At 32.5% G+C, this 22,199-nt stretch overlaps 1 protein-coding gene across 1 annotated transcript in view; it reads right to left on the bottom strand.

The window, feature by feature from the left end:
- Positions 1-22,199, bottom strand: part of LOC135219412 (acetylcholinesterase-like) — a 370,347-nt gene that overhangs the window by 329,639 nt on the left and 18,509 nt on the right. The gene's annotated exons all lie outside the window — the stretch shown is intronic.

Raw genomic sequence — 22,199 nt, 5'->3', positions numbered from 1 at the left:
AAAAAATTGATAACGCTCGTACAAACATCAGAGCACGAGAAAAAAAATTAATAAGGCTCGTACAAACATCAAGGCACGAAAAAAAAACTTAACAAGGCTCGTATAAACATCAAGGAACGAAAAAAAAATTAATAAGGTTTGTACAAACATCAAGGCACGAAAAAAAATTAATAAGGCTCGTACAAACATCAAGGCACGAAAAAAAAATTAATAAAACTCGTACAAAATTCAAGACACGGAAAAAAACTTAACAAGGCTCGTGTAAACATCAAGGCACAAAAAAAAACTTAACAAGGGTCGTGTAAACATCAAGGCACGAAAAAACAAATTAACAAGGGTCGTGTAAACATCAAGGCACAAAAAATAAACTGAACATGGCTCATATAAAAATCAAGGCACGAAAAAAATTAATAAGGCTCGTACAAACATCAAGGCACGAAAAAAACACTTAACAAGGCTCGTATAAACATCAAGGCACGAAAAAATAAAAACTTAACAAGGCTCGTATAAACATCAAGTCGCGAGAAAAAAAACTTATCAAGGCTCGTATAAAAATCAAGGCACAAAAAAAAAAAAACTTAACAAGGCTTGTATAAATATCAAGGTATGAAAAAAAAACTAAACAAGGCTTGTGTAAACATCAAGGCACGAAAAAAAGCTTAATAAGGCTTGAATAACATCATGGCACGAAAAATAAATTAATAAGAGGCAGGAAAAAAACTTAATAAGGCTCGTAAAAACATCAAGGCACAAGAAAAATAAATTAATAAGGCTCGTAAAAACATCAAGGCACGGAAAAAAAATTAACAAGGCTCCTGTAAACATCAAGGCACAAAAAAAAACTTAACAAGGTTCGTGTAAACATCAAGGCACGAAAAAAAACTTAACAAGGCTCGTGTAAACATCAAGGCACAAAAAAAAAAAACTTAACGGCTGTATAAACATCAAGGCACGAAAATAAAAAAACTTAACAAGGCTCATACAAACATCAAGGGACGAATAAAAAACTTAACAAGGCTAGTATAACATCAAGGCACGAAAAAAAAAAACTTAAAAAGGCTCGTATAAACATCAAGGCACGAAAAAAAAATTAATAAGGCTCGTACAAACATCAAGGCAAGAAAAAAACTTAACAAGGCTCGTAGAAACATCAAGGCATGAAAAAGAAATTAATAAGGCTCATACAAACATTAAGGCTCGAAAAACAAAATTAATAGGGCTCGTACAAACATCAAGGCACGAAAAAAAATTAATAAGGCTCGTACAAATATCAAGGCAAGATAGAAAACTTAAGGCTCGTATAAACATCAAGGCACAAAAGAAAACTTAACAAGGCTCGTATAAACATCAAGGCACGAAAAAATAAAAACTTAACAAGGCTCGTATAAACATCAAGTCGCGTGAAAAAAAACTTATCAAGGCTCGTATAAAAATCAAGGCACAAAAAAAAAAAACTTAACAAGGCTTGTATAAATATCAAGGTATGAAAAAAAAACTAAACAAGGCTTGTGTAAACATCAAGGCACGAAAAAAAGCTTAATAAGGCTTGAATAACATCATGGCACGAAAAATAAATTAATAAGAGGCAGGAAAAAAACTTAATAAGGCTCGTAAAAACATCAAGGCACAAGAAAAATAAATTAATAAGGCTCGTAAAAACAACAAGGCACGGAAAAAAAATTAACAAGGCTCCTGTAAACATCAAGGCACAAAAAAAAAAAAACTTAACAAGGTTCGTGTAAACATCAAGGCACGAAAAAAAACTTAACAAGGCTCGTGTAAACATCAAGGCACAAAAAAAAAAACTTAACGGCTGTATAAACATCAAGGCACGAAAATAAAAAAACTTAACAAGGCTCATACAAACATCAAGGGACGAAAAAAAAAACTTAACAAGGCTAGTATAAACATCAAGGCACGAAAAAAAAAAAAACTTAAAAAGGCTCGTATAAACATCAAGGCACGAAAAAAAAAATTAATAAGGCTCGTACAAACATCAAGGCAAGAAAAAAACTTAACAAGGCTCGTAGAAACATCAAGGCATGAAAAAGAAATTAATAAGGCTCATACAAACATTAAGGCTCGAAAAAAAAAATTAATAGGGCTCGTACAAACATCAAGGCACGAAAAAAAATTAATAAGGCTCGTACAAATATCAAGGCAAGATAGAAAAATTAAGGCTCGTATAAACATCAAGGCACAAAAGAAAACTTAACAAGGCTCGTATAAACATCAAGGCACGAAACAAAACTCAACAAGGCTCGTTTAAACATCAAGGCACGGAAAAAAAAAAACTTAACAAGGCTCGTAAAAACATCAAGGCACAAAAACAAAATTTACAAGGCTCATATAAACATCAACGCACGAAAAAAAAATTAAACAAGGCTCGTAAAAACAACAAGGCACGAAAAAGAAAAACTTAACAAGGCTCGTACAAACATCAAGGCACGAGAAAAAAAAATTAACAAGGCTCGGATAACATCAAGGCACGGAAAAAAAATTAATAAGGCTCGTACAAACATCAAGGCATGAAAAAAAAAACTTAACAAGGCTCGTATAAACATCAAGGCACGAAAAAAAAAAAAAAACAACAAGGCTCGTTTAAACATCAAGGCACGGAAAAAAAATTAACAAGGCTCGTAAAAACATCAAGGCACGAAAAAAAACTTTACAAGGCTCATATAAACATCAAGGCACGAAAAAAAAATTAAACAAGGCTCGTATAAACAACAAGGCACGAAAAAGAAAAACTTAACAAGGCTCGTACAAACATCAAGGCACGAGAAAAAAACCTAACAAGGCTCGTATAAACATCAAGGCACGAATAAAAAAACTTACCAAGACTCGTGTAAACATCAAAGCACGAAAAATAAACTTAACAAGGCTCGTATAAACATTAAGGCACGAGAAAAAAAATTAAGAAGGCTCGTAAAAACATCAAGGCACAAAAAAAACTTAACAAGGCTCGCATAAACATCAAGGCATGAAAAAAAAATTTAACAAGGCTCGTGTAAACATCAAGGCACGAAAAAAAAAACTTAACAAGGCTCATGTAAACATCAAGGCACGAAAAAAAATTAATAAGTCTCGTACAAACATCAAGGCACGAAAAAAACTTAACAAGGCTCGTATAAAAATCAACACACGAGAAAAAAAAAAATAAGGCTCGTATAAACTTCAAGGCACGAAAAAAAAAACTTAACAAGTGGGCTCGTAATAAAACATTAAAGGCACGAAACAAATTTAACAAGACTCGTGGTAAACATCAGGGCACGAAAAAAAAAAACTTAACAAGGCTCGTGTATACATCAAGGCACGAAAAAAAATTAATAAGGCTCGTACACACATCAAGACACGAAAATTAACTTAAGAAGGCTCGTATAAACATCAAGGCACGAGAAAAAAAATTAATAAGGCCCGTATAAACATCAAGGCACAAAAAAAAACTTAACAAGCTCCGTATAAAACAATCAAGCACAAAAAAATTCTTAATAAGGCTCGTATAAACATCAAGGCACGAAAAAAATTAATAAGGCTCGTACAAACATCAAGGCATGAAAGAAAATTAACAAGGCTCGGATAACATCAAGGCACGGAAAAAAAATTAATAAGGCTCGTACAAACATGAAGGCACGAAAAAAAACTTAACAAGGCTCGTATAAACATCAAGGCACGAAAAAAAAAATTAACAAGACTCGTGTAAACATCATGGCACGAAAACAAAATTTAACAAGGCTCCCGTAAACATCAAGGCACAAAAAAAAACTTAACAAGGCTTGTATAAACATTAAGGTACGAAAAAAAACTTAACAAGGCTCCTGTAAACATCAAGGCACAAAAAAAAACTTAACAAGGTTCGTGTAAACATCAAGGCACGAAAAATAACTTAACAAGGCTCGTGTAAACATCAAGGCACAAAAAAAAACTTAAGAAGGCTTAGGTAAACATCAAGGCACGGAAAAAAACATAGCAGGGCTTGTACAAACATCAAGGCACAAAAAAAAAACTTAACGGCTGTATAAACATCAAGGCACGAAAATAAAAAAACTTAACAAGGCTCATACAAACATCAAGGGACGAAAAAAACTTAACAAGGCTAGTATAAACATCAAGGCACAAAAAAAAAACTTAACAAGGCTCATATAAACATCAAGGCATGAAAAAAAACATAATAAGGCTCGTATAAACATCAAGGCACGAAAAAAAAAAAAAATTATAAGGGTCGTACAAACATCAAGTCACGAAAAAAAAAACATAACAAGCCTCGTATAAACATCAAGGCATGAAAAAAAACTTAATAATGCTCGTACAAACATCAAGGCACGAAAAAATACTTAACAAGGCTCGTATAAACATCAAGGCACGAAAAAAACTTAACAAGGCACGTATAAACATCAACGCACGAAAAAATTACTTAACAAGGCTCGTATAAACATCAACGCACGAAAAAAAAACTTAAGAAGGCTCGTATAAAAATCAAGGCATGAAAAAAAAAATTAACAAGGCTCGTACAAATATCAAGGCACGAAAAAAAACTAAACATGGCTTGTGTAAACATCAAAGCACGAAAAAAAACTTGATAAGGCTTGAATAACATCATGGCACGAAAAATATATTAATAAGAGGCAGGAAAAAAAAACTTAATAAGGCTCGTATAAACATCAAGGCACGAAAAAAATAAATTAATAATGCTTGTACAAACATTAAGGCACGAAAAAAAACTTAACAATGCTCATATAAACATCAAGGCACGAAAAAAAAATTAATAAAGCTCGTACAAACATCAAGGCACGAAAAAAAAACTTAACAAGGCTTGTAGAAACATCAAGGCACGAAAAAGAAATTAATAAGGCTCGTACAAAACATTCAAGGCACGAAAAAAAAAATTAATAAGGCTCGTACATCAAGGCACGAAAAAACATTAATAAGGCTCGTACAAACATCGAGGCAAGAAAGAAAACTTAACAAGGCTCGTATAAACATCAAGGCACGGAAGAAAACTTAACAAGGCTCGTATAAACATCAAGGCACGATAAAAAAAACTCAACAAGGCTCGTATAAACATTAAGGCACGAAAACAAATTTAACAAGACTCGTGTAAACATCAGGGCACGAAAAAAAAAAACTTAACAAGGCTCGTGTATACATCAAGGCACGAAAAAAAATTAATAAGGCTCGTACACACATCAAGACACGAAAATTAACTTAAGAAGGCTCGTATAAACATCAAGGCACGAGAAAAAAAATTAATAAGGCCCGTATAAACATCAAGGCACAAAAAAAAAACTTAACAAGGCTCGTATAAACATCAAGGCACAAAAAAAATTCTTAATAAGGCTCGTATAAACATCAAGGCACGAAAAAAATTAATAAGGCTCGTTCAAACATCAAGGCATGAAAGAAAATTAACAAGGCTCGGATAACATCAAGGCACGGAAAAAAAATTAATAAGGCTCGTACAAACATGAAGGCACGAAAAAAAACTTAACAAGGCTCGTATAAACATCAAGGCACGAAAAAAAAAATTAACAAGACTCGTGTAAACATCATGGCATGAAAACAAAACTTAACAAGGCTCCCGTAAACTCAAGGCCCAAAAAAAAAAAAACTTAAACAAGGCTTGTATAAACATTAAGGGTACGAAAAAAAACTTAAAAAAAACAAGGCCTCCTGTAAAATCAAGGCAACAAAAAAAAAACTTTAACAAGGCGTGTAAACATCAAGGCACGAAAAAAATAAAAAAACAATTAACAAGGTCGTGTAAACATCAAGGCACAAAAAAAAAAAACTTTAAGGAAGGCTTTAGGTAAACATCAAGGCACGGAAAAAAACATAGAGGGCTTGTACCAAACATCAAGGCACAAAAAAAAAAACTTAACGGCTAGGTAAACTCAAGGCACGAAAATAAAAAAAACATTAACAAAGGCTCATACAAACATCAAGGGGACGAAAAAAAAACTTAACAAGGCTAGTATAAACATCAAGGCACGAAAAAAAAACTTAACAAGGCTCATATAAACATCAAGGCATGAAAAAAAAACATAATAAGGCTCGTATAAACATCAAGGCACGAAAAAAAAAAATTATAAGGGTCGTACAAACATCAAATCACGAAAAAAAAAACATAACAAGCCTCGTATAAACATCAAGGCATGAAAAAAAACTTAACAAGGCTCGTACAAACATCAAGGCACGAAAAAATACTTAACAAGGCTCGTATAAACATCAAGGCACGAAAAAAACTTAACAAGGCACGTATAAACATCAACGCACGAAAAAATTACTTAACAAGGCTCGTATAAACATCAACGCACGAAAAAAAAACTTAAGAAGGCTCGTATAAAAATCAAGGCATGAAAAAAAAAATTAACAAGGCTCGTACAAATATCAAGGCACGAAAAAAAACTAAACATGGCTTGTGTAAACATCAAAGCACGAAAAAAAACTTGATAAGGCTTGAATAACATCATGGCACGAAAAATATATTAATAAGAGGCAGGAAAAAAAAACTTAATAAGGCTCGTATAAACATCAAGGAACGAAAAAAATAAATTAATAATGCTTGTACAAACATCAAGGCACGAAAAAAAAACTTAACAATGATCATATAAACATCAAGGCACGAAAAAAAAATTAATAAAGCTCGTACAAACATCAAGGCACGAAAAAAAACTTAACAAGGCTTGTAGAAACATCAAGGCACGAAAAAGAAATTAATAAGGCTCGTACAAACATCAAGGCACGAAAAAAAATTAATAAGGCTCGTACATCAAGGCACGAAAAAACATTAATAAGGCTCGTACAAACATCGAGGCAAGAAAGAAAACTTAACAAGGCTCGTATAAACATCAAGGCACGAAAAAAAACTTAACAAGGCTCGTATAAACATCAAGGCACGATAAAAAAAACTCAACAAGGCTGGTATAAACATCAAGGCACGAAAAAAAAAAACTTAACAACGCTCGTTTAAACATCAAGGCACGGAAAAAAAAAAAAAACTTAACAAGGCTCGTAAAAAACTTAAGAAGGCTTAGGTAAACATCAAGGCACGGAAAAAAACATATGGCTTGTACAAACATCAAGGCATGAAAAAAAAACTTAACGGCTGTTTAAACATCAAGGCACGAAAATAAAAAAAACTTAACAAGGCTCATACAAACATCAAGGGACGAAAAAAAAAAACTTAACAAGGCTAGTATAAACATCAAGGCATGAAAAAAAAACATAACAAGGCTCGTATGAACATCAAGGCACGAAAAAAAAACATAAAAAGGCTCGTATAAACATCAAGGCACGAAAAAATAAAAACTTGACAAGACTCGTATAAACATCAAGTCACGAGAAAAAAAAACTTAACAAGGCTCGTATAAAAATCAAGGCACAAAAAAAAAACTTAACAAGGCTCGTATAAATATCAAGGTACGAAAGAAAAACTAAACAAGGCTTGTGTAAACATCAAGGTACGAAAAAAAACTTAATAAGGCTTGAATAACATCATGGCACGAAAAATAAATTAATAAGAGGCAGGAAAAAAAACTCAATAAGGCTCGTAAAAACATCAAGGCACGAGAAAAATAAATTAATAAGGCTCGTACAAACATCAAAACACGAAAAAAAAACTTAACAAGGCTCCTGTAAACATCAAGGCACAAAAAAAAAAACTTAACAAGGTTCGTGTAAACATCAAGGCACGAAAAAAAACTTAATAAGGCTCGTGTAAACATCAAGGCACAAAAAAAAAACTTAACGGCTGTATAAACATCAAGGCACGAAAATAAAAAAATTAACAAGGCTCATACAAACATCAAGGGACGAAAAAAAAACTTAACAAGGCTAGTATAACATCAAGGCACGAAAAAAATACTTAACAAGGCTCGTATAAACATCATGGCACGAAAAAAAAATTAATAAGGCTCGTACAAACATCAAGGCCCGAAAAAACTTAACAAGGCTCGTAGAAACATCAAAAAATGAAAAAGAAATTAATAAGGCTCGTACAAACATCAAGGCACGAAAAAAAAAATTAATAAGGCTCGTACAAACATCAAGGCACGAAAAAAAATTAATAAGGCTCGTACAAATATCAAGGCAAGAAAAAAAACTTAACAAGGCTCGTATAAACATCAAGCCACGAAAGAAAACTTAACAAGGCTCGTATAAACATCAAGGCACGAAAAAAACTCAACAAGGCTCGTATAAACATCAAGGCACGAAAAAAAAAAACTTAAGGCTCGTATAAACATCAAGTCACGAAAAAAAACTTAACAAGGCTCGTAAAAACATCAAGGCACGAAAAAAACTTTACAAGGCTAATATAAACATCAAGGGACGAAAAAAAAATTAAACAAGGCTCGTATAAACAACAAGGCACGAAAAAGAAAAACTTAACAAGGCTCGTACAAACATCAAGGCACGAGAAAAAAAACTTAACAAGGATCGTATAAACATCAAGGCACGAATAAAAAAACTTACCATGACTCGTGTAAACATTAAAGCACGAAAGATAAACTTAACAAGGCTCGTATAAACATTAAGGCACGAGAAAAAAAATTAAGAAGGCTCGTAAAAACATCAAGGCACAAAAAAACTTAACAAGGCTCGCATAAACATCAAGGCATGAAAAAAAAATTTAACAAGGCTCGTGTAAACATCAAGGCACGAAAAAAAAAAACTTAACAAGGCTCATGTAAACATCAAGGCACGAAAAAAAAATTAATAAGTCACGTAAAAACATCAAGGCACGAAAAAAAACTTAACAAGGCTCGTATAAACATCAACACACGAGAAAAAAAATTAATAAGGCTCGTATAAACTTCAAGGCACAAAAAAAACTTAACATGGCTCGTATAAACATCAAGGCACGAAAAAAAAAACTTAACAAGGCTGGTATAAACATCAAGGCACGAAAAAAAAACTTAACAAGGCTCGTATAAACATTAAGGCACTAAAAAAAATTTTAACAAGACTCGTGTAAACATCAGGGCACGAAAAAAAAAACTTAACAAGGCTCGTGTATACATCAAGGAACGAAAAAAAATTAATAAGGTTCGTACACACATCAAGACACGAAAAAAAACTTAAGAAGGCTCGTATAAACATCAAGGCACGAGAAAAAAATTAATAAGGCTCGTATAAACATCAAGGCACAAAAAAAAACTTAACAAGGCTCGTATAAACATCAAGGCACGAAAAAAATTCTTAATAAGGCTCGTATAAACATCAAGGCACGAAAAATATTAATAAGGCTCGTACAAACATCAAGGCATTAAAAAAAATTAACAAGGCTCGGATAACATCAAGGCACGGAAAAAAAATTAATAACGCTCGTACAAACATGAAGGCACGAAAAAAAAACTTAACAAGGCTCGTATAAACATCAAGGCACGAAAAAAAAATTAACAAGACTAGTGTAAACATCAAGGCACGAAAACAAAACTTAACAAGGCTCCCGTAAACATCAAGGCACAAAAAAAAAAACTTAACAAGGCTCGTATAAACATTAAGGTACGAAAAAAAAAACTTAACAAGGCTCCTGTAAACATCAAGGCACAAAAAAAAAACTTAACAAGGTTCGTGTAAACATCAAGGCACGAAAAAAAACTTAACAAGGCTCGTGTAAACATCAAGGCACAAAAAAAAACTTAAGAAGGCTTAGGTAAACATCAAGGCATGGAAAAAAACATAACAAGGCTTGTACAAACATCAAGGCACGAAAAAAAAAACTCAACGGCTGTATAAACATCAAGGCACGAAAATAAAAAAAAAACTTAACAAGGCTCATACAAACATCAAGGGACGAAAAAAAAACTTAACAAGGCTAGTATAAACATCAAGGCACGGAAAAAAAACTTAACAAGGCTCGTATAAACATCAAGGCATGAAAAAAAAACATAACAAGGCTCGTATAAACATAAAGGCACGAAAAAAAAAAATTTATAAGGGTCGTACAAACATCAAGGTACGAAAAAAAAAACATAACAAGCCTCGTATAAACATCAAGGCATGAAAAAAACATAACAATGCTCGTACAAACATAAAGGCACGAAAAAATACTTAACAAGGCTCGTATAAACATCAAGGCACGAAAAAAACTTAACAAGGCACGTATAAACATCAACGCACGAAAAAACTACTTAACAAGGCTCGTATAAACATCAACGCACGAAAAAAAAACTTAAGAAGGTTCGTATAAAAATCAAGGCATGAAAAAAAAACTTAACAAGTCTAAGTATTAAATATCAAGCACACAAAAAAAAAAAAAACTAAACATGGCTTGTGTAAACATCAAGGCACGAAAAAAAAAACTTGATAAGGCTTGAATAACATCATGGCACGAAAAATAAATTAATAAGAGGCAGGAAAAAAAACTTAATAAGGCTCATATAAACATCACGGCACGAGAAAAATAAATTAATAATGCTTGTACAAACATCAAGGCACGAAAAAAAAACTTAACAATGCTCGTATAAACATCAAGGCACGAAAAAAAATTAATAAGGCTCGTACAAACATCAAGGCACGAAAAAAAACTTTACAAGGCTCATAAAAACATCAAGGCACGAAAAAGAAATTAATAAGGCTCGTACAAACATCAAGGCAAGAAAGAAAACTTAACAAGGCTTGTATAAACATCAAGGCACGAAAAAAAACCTAACGAGGCTCGTATAAACATCAAAGCATAAAAAAAACTTAACAAGGCTCGTATAAACATCAAGGCACGATAAAAAAAACTTAACAAGGCTCGTATAAACATCAGGCACGAAAAAAAACTTAAACAAGACTCGTATACACATGAAGGGATGAAAAAAAACTTAACAAGTCTCGTATAAACATCAAAGCATGAAAAAAAACTTAACAAGGCTCGTATAAACATCAAGGCACGAAAAAAAAACTTAACAAGACTCGTATACACATGAAGGGATGAAAAAAAACTTAACAAGGTATAAATCATCAAGGCACGAAAAAAAAAATTAACAAGGCTTCGGAAACATCAAGGCATGAAAAAAACTTAACAAGGCTCGTATAAACATCAAGGCATGAAAAAAAAACTTAACAAGGCTCGTACAAACATCAAGGCACGAAAAAAAAAAAAAACTTAACATGGCTCGTATAAACATAAAAAAAAAACTTAACAAGGCTTGTATACATCAGGCATGAAAAAAAAAAACTTAACAAGCTCGTATAAACAGCAAGGAACGAAAAAAAAAAAAAAACTTAACAAGGCTCGCATAAACATCAAGGCACGAAAAAAAAAAACTTAACAAGGCTCGTACAAACATCAAGGCAGGAAAAAAAACTTAACAAGGCTCGTATAAACATCAAGGCATAAAAAAAACTTAACAAGGCTCGTATAAACATCAAGGCACGATAAAAAAAAAAAACTTAACAAGGCTCGTATAAACATCAAGACATGAGAAAAAAACTTAACAAGGCTCGTATAAACATCAAGGCACGAAAAAAAACTTAACAAGGTTTATATAAACATCAAGCACGAAAAAAAAAACTTAACAAGGCTCGTATTAAAATCAAAGCACAAAAAAAAACTTAACAAGGTCAAGGCATGAAAAAAAAACTTAACAAGGCTCATATAAACCATCAAGGCATGAAAAAAAACATTAACAAAACTCGTATAAACAAAAATCAAAGGCATTGAAAAAACAATAAAACCTTAACCAGGTTTATATAAACAATCAAGGCAACGAAATAAAAACTTAACCTACAAGGCTCGTATTTAAAAATCAAGGCACAAAAAAAAAAACTTAACAAGGGCTCGTAAAAACAAAAAAAAAAAAAAAAACATTTTTCAAAGGGGCCCCCAAACGAAAAAAAAACTTAAACAAGGCTCGTATAAACAAAAATCAAGGCAATGGAAAAAAAAACTTAACAAAAAAAAAAAAGGCTCGTATTAAACAATCAAAGGCATGAAAAAAAAAATAACAAATGTTCAAAATAAACATCAAGGCAAACGAAAAAAAATATCTTACCCAAGGCTCGGTATAAACATCAAGGCAAAAAAAACGAAAAAAAAAAAACTCTAAACGGCTCGTATAAACAAAAAAAAAAATCAAGGCACGGAAAAAAAAAAAACTTCTTAAAAAAGGCTCTAAAAAAAAATTAAAACATCAACGCGCGAAAAAAAAAACAAAAAAAAAAACTTAACAAGGCTCGTACAAACATCAAGGCAGGAAAAAGAAAACTTAACAAGGCTCGTATAAACATCAAGGCATAAAAAAAAACTTAACAAGGCTCGTATAAACATCAAGGCACAATAAAAAAAAACTTAACAAGTCTCGTATAAACATCAAGGCATGAAAAAAAAATTAACAAGGCTCGTATGAACATCAAGGCACGAAAAAAAACTTAACAAGACTCGTATAAACATCAAGGCATGAAAAAAAAAATTTAACAAGGCTCGAATAAACATCAAGGCACAAAAAAACTTAACAAGGCTCGTATAATCATCAAGGCATGAAAAAAACTTAACAAGGCTCGTATAAACATCAAGGCACGAAAAAAAAACTTAACAAGGCTCGTATAAACATCAAGGCATGAAAAAAAAAAAAACTTAACAAGGCTCGTATAAACATCAAGGCATGAAAAAAAAAATTTAACAAGGTTCAAATGAACATCAAGGCACGAAAAAAATATCTTAACAAAGCTCGTATAAACATCAAGGCACGAAAAAAAAAACTTCAAAGGCTCGTTAATAAAACATTCAACGGCAAACGGAAAAAAAAAAATTAACAAGGCTCGTAAACAAACATCAAGGAGTATGAATAATAAAACATCAAAGGCACGAAAAAAAAAAAACTTAAGCGGCCGGTTACCAAACATCAAGGCAGAAAAAGAAAACTAACAAGGAAAAAAAAAATTCGTATAAAACATAAAGGCAAAACAAACAAAAAAAAAACTTTTAAACAAGGCTCGGTATAAAACATCATGGCCACGATATTAACAAGTCTAGAAAACCATCAAGGCACCGAAAAAAAAAAACTTAACAACTCGTATAACATCAAGGCATGAAAAAAAAAAATTAAACGGCTCGTATGAACATCAAGGCACGAAAAAAAAACTTAACCAAGAAAAAAAAACTTTCGGTTAAATAAACATTTCAAGGCAAATGAAAAAAAAACTAAAAACAGGCTGTATAAACATCAAGGCACGAAAAAAAACTTAACAAGGCTCGTATAAACATCAAGGGCAAAAAAAAATGAAAAAAAACTTAACAAGGCTCGTATCAACACAAGGCACGAAAAAAAAAAAATTTAACAACGGCTCATATAACCATCAAGGCATGAAAAAAAAACTTACACGTCTCGTAACAACACATAAAGAACGAAAAAAAAAACTAACAAGACTTCGTGTAAACAAACATCAAGGAACGGATAAAAAACTAACAAAGGGTCTCGGTAAAAAACTTAAAAAACAACAAAAAAAACCTCAAGGCACGATAAAAAAAAAAACTTAACAAGTCTCGTATAAACATCAAGGCATGAAAAAGAAACTTAACAAGGCTCGTATAATCATCAAGGCATAAAATAAAAAAAAAAACTTAACAAGACTCGTATAAACATCAAGGCATAAAAAAAAAAACTTAACAAGGCTCTTATAAACATCAAGGCATGAAAAAAAAACTAACAAGTCTCGTATAAAACATCAAGGCACGAAAAAAAAAAACTTAAACAAGGCTCGTATAAAAATCAAGCAAAAAAAAAATTAAAACAAGGCTCGTACAAACATCAAGGCAGGAAAAAAAAAAAACTTAACAAGGCTCGTATAAACATCAAGGCACAAAAAAAAACTTAACAAGGCTCGTATAAACATCAAGGCACGAAAAAAAAAACTTAACAAGGCTCGTATAAACATCAAGGCATGAAAAAAAACATTAACAATGTTCAAATAAACATCAAAGGCAGCCAAAAAAAATATCTTAACAAGGCTCATATAAAAACATCAACGCGAAAAAAACTTAACAAGGCTCGTACAAAAACATCAAGGCAGGGAAAAAGAAAACTTAACAAGCTCGTATAAACATTCAAGGCATATAAAAAAAAACTTAACAAGGCTCGTATACACATCAAGCACAATAAAAAAAAACTTAACAAGGTCGTATAAACATCAAGGCATGAAAAAAAAAATTAACAAGGCTCGTAGAACATCACGGCACGAAAAAAAAACTTAACAAGACTCGTATAAACATCAAGGCATGAAAAAAAAATTTAACAAGGCTCGTATATCAAGGCACGAAACAAACTTAACAAGGCTCGTATAATCATCAAGGCATGAAAAAAACTTAAACAAGGCTCGTTATAAACATCAAGGCACGAAAAAAAACAAAAAAAAACTTAACAAGGCTCGTATAAACAAAATCAAGGCATGAAAAAAAAAAAAAACTTAACAAGGCTCGTATAAACATCAAGGCATGAAAAAAACAAAAAAAAAATTTAACAAGTTCAAATGAACAGCAAGGCACAAAAAAAAGATCTTAACAAAGCTCGTATAAACATCAAGGCACCAAAAAAAAAAAAAACTCAAAGGCTCCGTATAAACATCAACGCACGAAAAAAAAAAAAAAACTTAAGAATGCTCGTACAAACCATTAAGGCAGGAAAAAGAAAACTTAACAAGGCTCGTATAAACATCAGGCATAAAAAAAAAAACTTAACAAGGCTCGTTAAATAAAACTCCATGGCACGATAAAAAAAACAAAAAACTTATAATCAAACGGGTCTCGTATAAAACATCAAGGCATGAAAAAAAAAACTTAACAAGGCTCGTATGAAAACAGCAAGGCACGAAAAAAAAAAAACCTTGAAACAAGGACTCATATAAAACCATCAAGGCAATGAAAAGAAAAAAAACCTTAACAAGGCTCGTTAAACATTCAAGGCAACGAAATAAAAACTTAACAAGGCTCGTATAAACATCAAGGCAATGGAAAAAAAATATTAACAAGTCATATAAAAAAAAAACCATTCAAGGAAAAATGAAAAAAACCTTAAACAAGTCTCCGGTACAAACATCAAGGAAACGAAAAAAAAAAAAACTTAACAAGGCTTCTGTGTAAAAAAAAACCATTCAACAACGATAAAAAAACTTAACAAGGCTCGGCATAAACATCAAGGCACGATAAAAAAAAAAATTAACAACAAGTCTCGTTTAAACATCAAAGGCATGAAAAAAGACAACCTTAACAAGGTAGTATAATCATCAAAAAGGCATAAAAAAAAACTTAACAAGGACTCGTAATAAACAATAAAGCATAAAAAAAAAACTTACACAAAGGCTCTTAATAAAAAAAAACCATTCAAAGGCAAGAAAAAAAAAATTAACAAGTCTCGTATAACATCAGGCACCGAAAAAAACTTAACAAAAGGCTCGTCTAAACTCAAGGCATGCAAAAAAAAACTTAACCAAGGCGCGGTATATAAACATCAAGGCTTGAAAAAAAAAAAATTAAAAAGGCTAGTAAAACTACAAGGCATGAAAAAAATTTTTTTACAAGGTTCATATAAAAAAAAAACATTCAAGGCAACGAAAAAAAAAAAAACTTAAAAAGGCCTCGTTAAAACATCAAGGCACGGAAAAAAAAAAACTTAAACACGGCTCGTAAAACATCAAAAAGGCAACGAAAAAAAAAACCCACACACACAAAAAAAAACTTAACAAGGCTCGTACAAACATCAAGGCAGGAAAAAAAAACTTAACAAGGCTCGTATAAACATCAAGGCATGAAAAAAAACTTAACAAGGCTCGTATAAACATCAAGGCATGAAAAAAAAAACTTAACAAGGCTCGTATAAACATCAAGGCATGAAAAAAAAATTTTTACAAGGTTCATATAAACATCAAGGCACGAAAAAAAACTTAACAAGGCTCGTATAAACATCAAGGCACGAAAAAAAACTTAACAAGGCTCGTATAAACATCAAGGCACGAAAAAAAAAACTTAACAAGGCTCGTACAAACATCAATGCAGGAAAAAAACCTTAACAAGGCTCGTATAAACATCAAGGCATAAAAAAAAAACTTAACAAGGCTCGTATAAACATCAAGGCACGATAAAAAAAACTTAACAAGGCTCGTATAAACATCAAGACATGAAAAAAAACTTAACAAGGCTCGTATAAACATCAAGGCACGAAAAAAAAACTTAACAAGACTCGTATAAACATCAAGGCATTAAAAAAAAAACTTAACAAGGCTCGTGTAAACATCAAGGCACGAAAAAAACTTAACAAGGCTCGTATAAACATCAAGGCATGAAAAACAAAACTTAACAAGGCTGTATAAAATCAAGGCACGAAAAAAACGTAACAAGACCTCGTATAAACATCAAGGGCACGAAAAAAAAACTTAACAAGGCTCGTATAAACATCAAGGCACGAAAAAAAACTTAACAAGGCTCGTATAAACATCAAGGCATGAAAAAAAAAAAACTTAACAAGGCTCGTATAAACATCAAGGGCATAAAAAAAAACTTAACAAGGCTCGTATAAAGGAAAAAAAATTTTTTTTTTCACAAGGGCACAACGAAGGAAAAAAAAACCTAACAAGGCTCGTCAAATATAAAAAAAAAACTTTTAAACACGGCTTGCTATAAACATCAAGGCACGGTAAAAAAAAAAACTTAACAAGGATCGTTATAAACATCAAGGCGACTTAACAAGGCTTCGGCTAAACAACCATCAATGCAAGGCAAGGAAAAAAACAAAAATTAACAAGGCTCGTCTAAACAAAAAAAATTCAAGCATTAAAAAACTAACCAAGGCTCGGCATAAAAAAACATTCAAAGGGCAAAAACGATAAAAAAAACTTAACAAGGCTCGTATAAACATCAAGACATGAAAAAAAAACTTAACAAGGCTCGTATAAACATCAAGGCACGAAAAAAAAACTTAACAAGACTCGTATAAACATCAAGGCATGAAAAAAAAAACTTAACAAGGCTCGTGTAAAGTATCAAGGCACAAAGAAAAAAAACTTAACAAGGCCTTCGTACAAAACCTCAAGGCATTGAAAAAAAAACTTAACAAGGCTCGTATAAACATAAGGCATTAAAAAAAAACTTTAACAAGGCTGATAAAGATCAAGGCACGAGAAAAAAAAACTTAACAAGGATCGTTATAAATAGGCTTTACAAGGTTGTATAAAAAAAAACATCCAAGGCACGGTTAAAAAAATTAAAAAAAAACAACTCGTATAAACATCAAGGCTTGACACCAGCACAAAACTATCTTAACAAGGCCCGTACAAGCAAAGAGGATCAGAACCAGTACCTAGGCCAATGAACTATCACCCTCCACCCTTACAATGCTATTAAGCTCCTTGGGATTTTGTAAGATGCAAGGAAATTTAAGCCCCAAAATCATAGACGTTAGTGCTTTCTAACACAAATGTACACAAAGTTCTTATTAAACAGGAAACAAAAAATACGTAAATGGAATCGCAACACATCATCTTGGGCAATCAAGAGGGTGGTTTTTCCCAAAATGATTTCGCTTCAAGTGTAGTTTGGGTTTCACTTGGTCTCCGACTACTGATGACTACGTCTAAGAATCTTTCATATCCGCCGCTATCTACAAGAAACATTCCTTATTCCTGATAATGAATAAGCAATCCTCATTATTCCAAAATCAAAAACTATTCCTAAATGCAATGGTCAACCGTTAAAAAGACAGCTGATTTGGATAAGGTTGTCTGCGACCGTTATTTGAGAAGAAAGTACATTTTAGGTACTTTAAGTATCTGTCTACACTCTCACAGCCCAGTGGTTCATAAAGGACATTTATCTATACAAAGGATCCAAACAAAACTCATATGTTGGAGCCTCGCACACAACGGCAGCTGGAGCAGAGCTTAAACAGATCAATACAGTATTATAGCTGTTGCAATGCAGAATACTTACATCAATGGAAAGAAGTGTCGGCGGATACATAAAACTGGTAAATGCCAGTATAAGGTTAATCAAACGACCCACGGCGTTTGAAGATCAAGTCCAAAAACATCATCTGAGAGACAATTCGTTAGGATTTGATCCAAAATGTTGGAAACCTTCATACTGCCCAATTTGAAGTTACAATGGAAAGTATGAGTAAATTAGGTTTCAGAGTAATATAAGAGCAAACACTGCCTGTCTTGTGTATGCACAAGAGTCGTGTTTCCATGCTAATAACTTATGATAATTTTTATTTTACTTCCAGCATAAATGAAGTGCTATTATTTTGGACAGTGCACTTTTTATACCAATAAAAATTTCAGCTATATGCTGCTGACTTAATCCAATTATTTTTTATCATTATTCAAGTTACTTAATCGGCCTTAATTTATACGGCTATTATTGTTGTCAATAATTTAATTACTGACATTAGTACTATAGTATTTATCAACATAATAATATTTGATTTTTCATATATGCAAACTATAATGTAAATAATAGTTTGAAACTAATTTTTTAAAATAATCTGATGTTAAATCCAAGCGAACTGTGGCTGTTGTTCCACACGGGATAACAATGTTGTGAACAGGAGTACCTGCTGTGTGTGGTGTGTACGAAGCATAATGAAAGTGACCAATAAACTAGTTTGGGAAGCAAAATTAAAAAGTTCTTTCGGGGGCATGACAGTTAGTGCCGCTTGTCACTGCCATTACGACACATGATGTATATGATTTACACACACACACAATGTATATATATATATATATATATATATATATATATATATACATATATATATGAATTCGACAGGAATATGTACGGCATAGTCCGTCGCAACTTTAGATCATTCTTGACAGAAGAATGGACAGCACGACCGTCTATCGCTGTATCTGCGCCATAGACCCAGGTTCGAATCCTGGCCGGGCAGAAACGTGTTTTGGCTTAATATTTATGGATAAATTCACTTGTGCATGTAACAAAATATATATATATATATATATATATATATATATATATATATATATATATATATGTGTGTGTGTGTGTGTGTGTGTGTGTGTGTGTGTGTTAGAACCTCCATGGCGTCATCCAGCCTGGTCACCACCCACCATAGATGACTAATTACTCGTCCAGTCGATGGACGAGAGACATTCCCATGGAACATTTGCAAAACTTATTACCTCGCTTAGGAATCGAATTCTTTTAGTTTTTCTTTAGTGCCTTACGGTTAAACTTTGTATTCTTATAGTAGTTACTTGTAATTCTGGCACCGAAGTTAATATTCTCTCATCCTTTAAAAGTGGGCTTAATTATCTCATTATTTTTTAGACATATCGCTGAAATGTCAAAGTTTTAACCGATTTCACATAATGCACCCTTGAAAAAGAATAAATACGTACTCTCCAGTCGAAGACGCTTACATCATACTTAATTACTATTTCAAATTCTAATACAGCTATATTTACCATGACGTCATTACCAGGTGATGATTATCTGACCCCGGAACTCTTGCTGGAGAGACGGGCGTCCAAACCACTAGACTACGAGTAACACCCTTGCTATTATAGATATAGGATATCCACTACTTCATTACTGCCTCAGCCATTATATATAAATAAAAGTCGATCAGCTAATAACCATGAACATTCTTTCCTAGGTTAAATCCTCCCGTTACTAATTAAGAAAACTGTCATTCAGTGCACAGAATATTTACCATATTAAGAAGAAAGTACACGAAACTAATGACAACATTTTTTGGTGAACAAAAGCTACACAATGTAGTTTCATCCCTCACTCCCACTGGCTTAGTTATGAAACATTTACTTTCCACGTTACACCTGCAAGGGCGCGAGGACTGTGATGGACATTTTTTAGGGGAATGTACATTTTTGTGATACCTGCAGAAATCTTTAGAAATACTGTGTTTGTGAAGGAACAGATACTATTAGGGCAAGAGACCTTGCTGGCACGATTCTATAAATATTTTTATGTGAGTGAATACATACAAATACACACACATACAGACATACATACATATATATTATATAAATAAATACATATATCTAAATATGGATATATACATATTTAAAATATACATATATAGACATATTATGCATTATATATAAAATATCATATAACTAATTTCGTTTTACTAGGCCAAATTTGTGATGGGGCGTTACTCAAAAATTTGCTACTAGTTTTAAAACAAGAATTTTCACCGGCTCACTAAATGTATTGTTGTTTTTCTATTTTTTTTTCTTTTTTTGGGGGGTGTAATCAGTCCCTAACCATACCCAAATCAATAATCATGCGCGTTGCTTACTCATGCTGCTCCATCTCCTCTCTCTCTCTCTCTCTCTCCATGGCTGTCCAGTTGACAGCCTTCCTCTTTCCAGATACCACCAAAAAGTTATCAAGTATACTTTATATATAACTTATTGTAATCAAATATAGAAATCATCCTGAAACACACACAAACACATACATACATACATACATACATACATACATACATACATACAGAAACATATAATATATATATATAGATATATATATAATATCACGAAGCTTTGGAACGTGATGAATATATAAATAAAGACAAAATCCACTTCCCATCGTGGCTTTTCCCCTATATAAATATAAATATATATAATAATATATATCCCCGTATATATATATATATATATATAATAAATATATATATATAAATATAATCTATATATATATATATATATGTATATATATATATAATATATATATATATAAATATATATATATATAAATATATATATATATATATATATATAAATATATATATATATATATATATATATATATATATATATATATATATATATATATATATATATATATATATATATATATATATATACACACACACACATATACATATATTCATATGGTGTATAAGAAGTTATGAAATCTAGATAATGTGTATTTTTTGCAATGTTGCATTGTCACGTTAATCCAGCGGTCAAAAACGAAAGTGTAGAACATAACATTGCCAGTTATTCATTTTTCTGTTGAAAGTTGTAAAACTAAGAGGAACTTCGAAAGTAACCGTGAGGTCGGACTTTCATTCGTACATGACAGTTGAAAGTATACCATATTTCTGAGGAAGAGGATAGATATTTTCATGCACAAAATTATTGTTTTTGATACATAAACGAAACGACCTCCAGAACTTGGCGGACATATAAAAAAAGTTTCTGTAAAATACAAAATCATTAAAAACTGCGCATTATAAAGACGGCAGAAAATAAACCCGGGTCGGTGAACTGGTCAAATCTCTTCTACAGAATGCATCTTCCAATCTGCAAATGTATCATTGCAGGCACTTGCATAACATTAAAAACACTCATGTTGTGTCCAAAACATGCAAGGCAAGACTTGCCCTTTGCAAACAACTGCATTCTTATTTGCGAAAAAGTTAAAACCTTCCACTAAGACAAATGTCCGTAGGAAATTCCCCGGAAAATCTTCCATAGAAAATGTGGCTCAATACGAAACCGACTTCGGAAGTTGTCCGATCTCTTATTAGATTAACACAACCGAAATGGCGTCAATTTAAGCTTTTGCCTGACAGATACTTGGATAAATTTATTCATAAAGAGAGGAAAAAAAGAGAGAGGAAGAGAGAGAATGTGTGTGTTTATGTGAATAAGGGAGGAGCAGTCCAAGGAATTAAGTGTACTGCAGATGTTGCAGTGGTTAGAGTTGCCACATACATCCAGACAAGAACTTTTTCCCCCAAGATTTTCCCCAATGATATCCTTCCGTAGCATCACCAAGGAAGTTGAAACTGGGCAAATTTCATCAATTCAACGAAAAAACGAGAGGGAACCTGACGAAAAATATAAATACCCGACGACCCGCGATCGAGCGTCGTGCGTCTGGCACCACGCGAGGTCATGAATTGCATGACCCATCTCGCTCATTATGGCAACGATGGGATTCCACCACGTTTTAAAACATTCGCTTTACGAAACCCCAAGAATTCGTCCTTCGTTTGCTCTCTAAATATTATAGACTGGCTTGCTACTGTCAAGGACGACTGGATATGAGAGAGGCGAGAGAGAGAAGATGAGAGGACGAGAAGGAGACGAGAGAGAGAGAGAGAGAGGAACCAAAAGTAAACAGATCTTACTTTCCTGGGAGTGTTCGTGTATGAGACTAATATTAACAGATCTTACTTTCCTGGGAGTGTTCGTGTATGAGACTAATATTTAGTTTACGAAAT

This window comes from Macrobrachium nipponense, chromosome 1 (genome assembly GCF_015104395.2).
Source record: "Macrobrachium nipponense isolate FS-2020 chromosome 1, ASM1510439v2, whole genome shotgun sequence".
Classification (NCBI taxonomy): domain Eukaryota; kingdom Metazoa; phylum Arthropoda; class Malacostraca; order Decapoda; family Palaemonidae; genus Macrobrachium; species Macrobrachium nipponense.
Note: the sequence above shows the minus strand (reverse complement) of the source record. Positions and strands in the feature narration are given on the sequence as shown.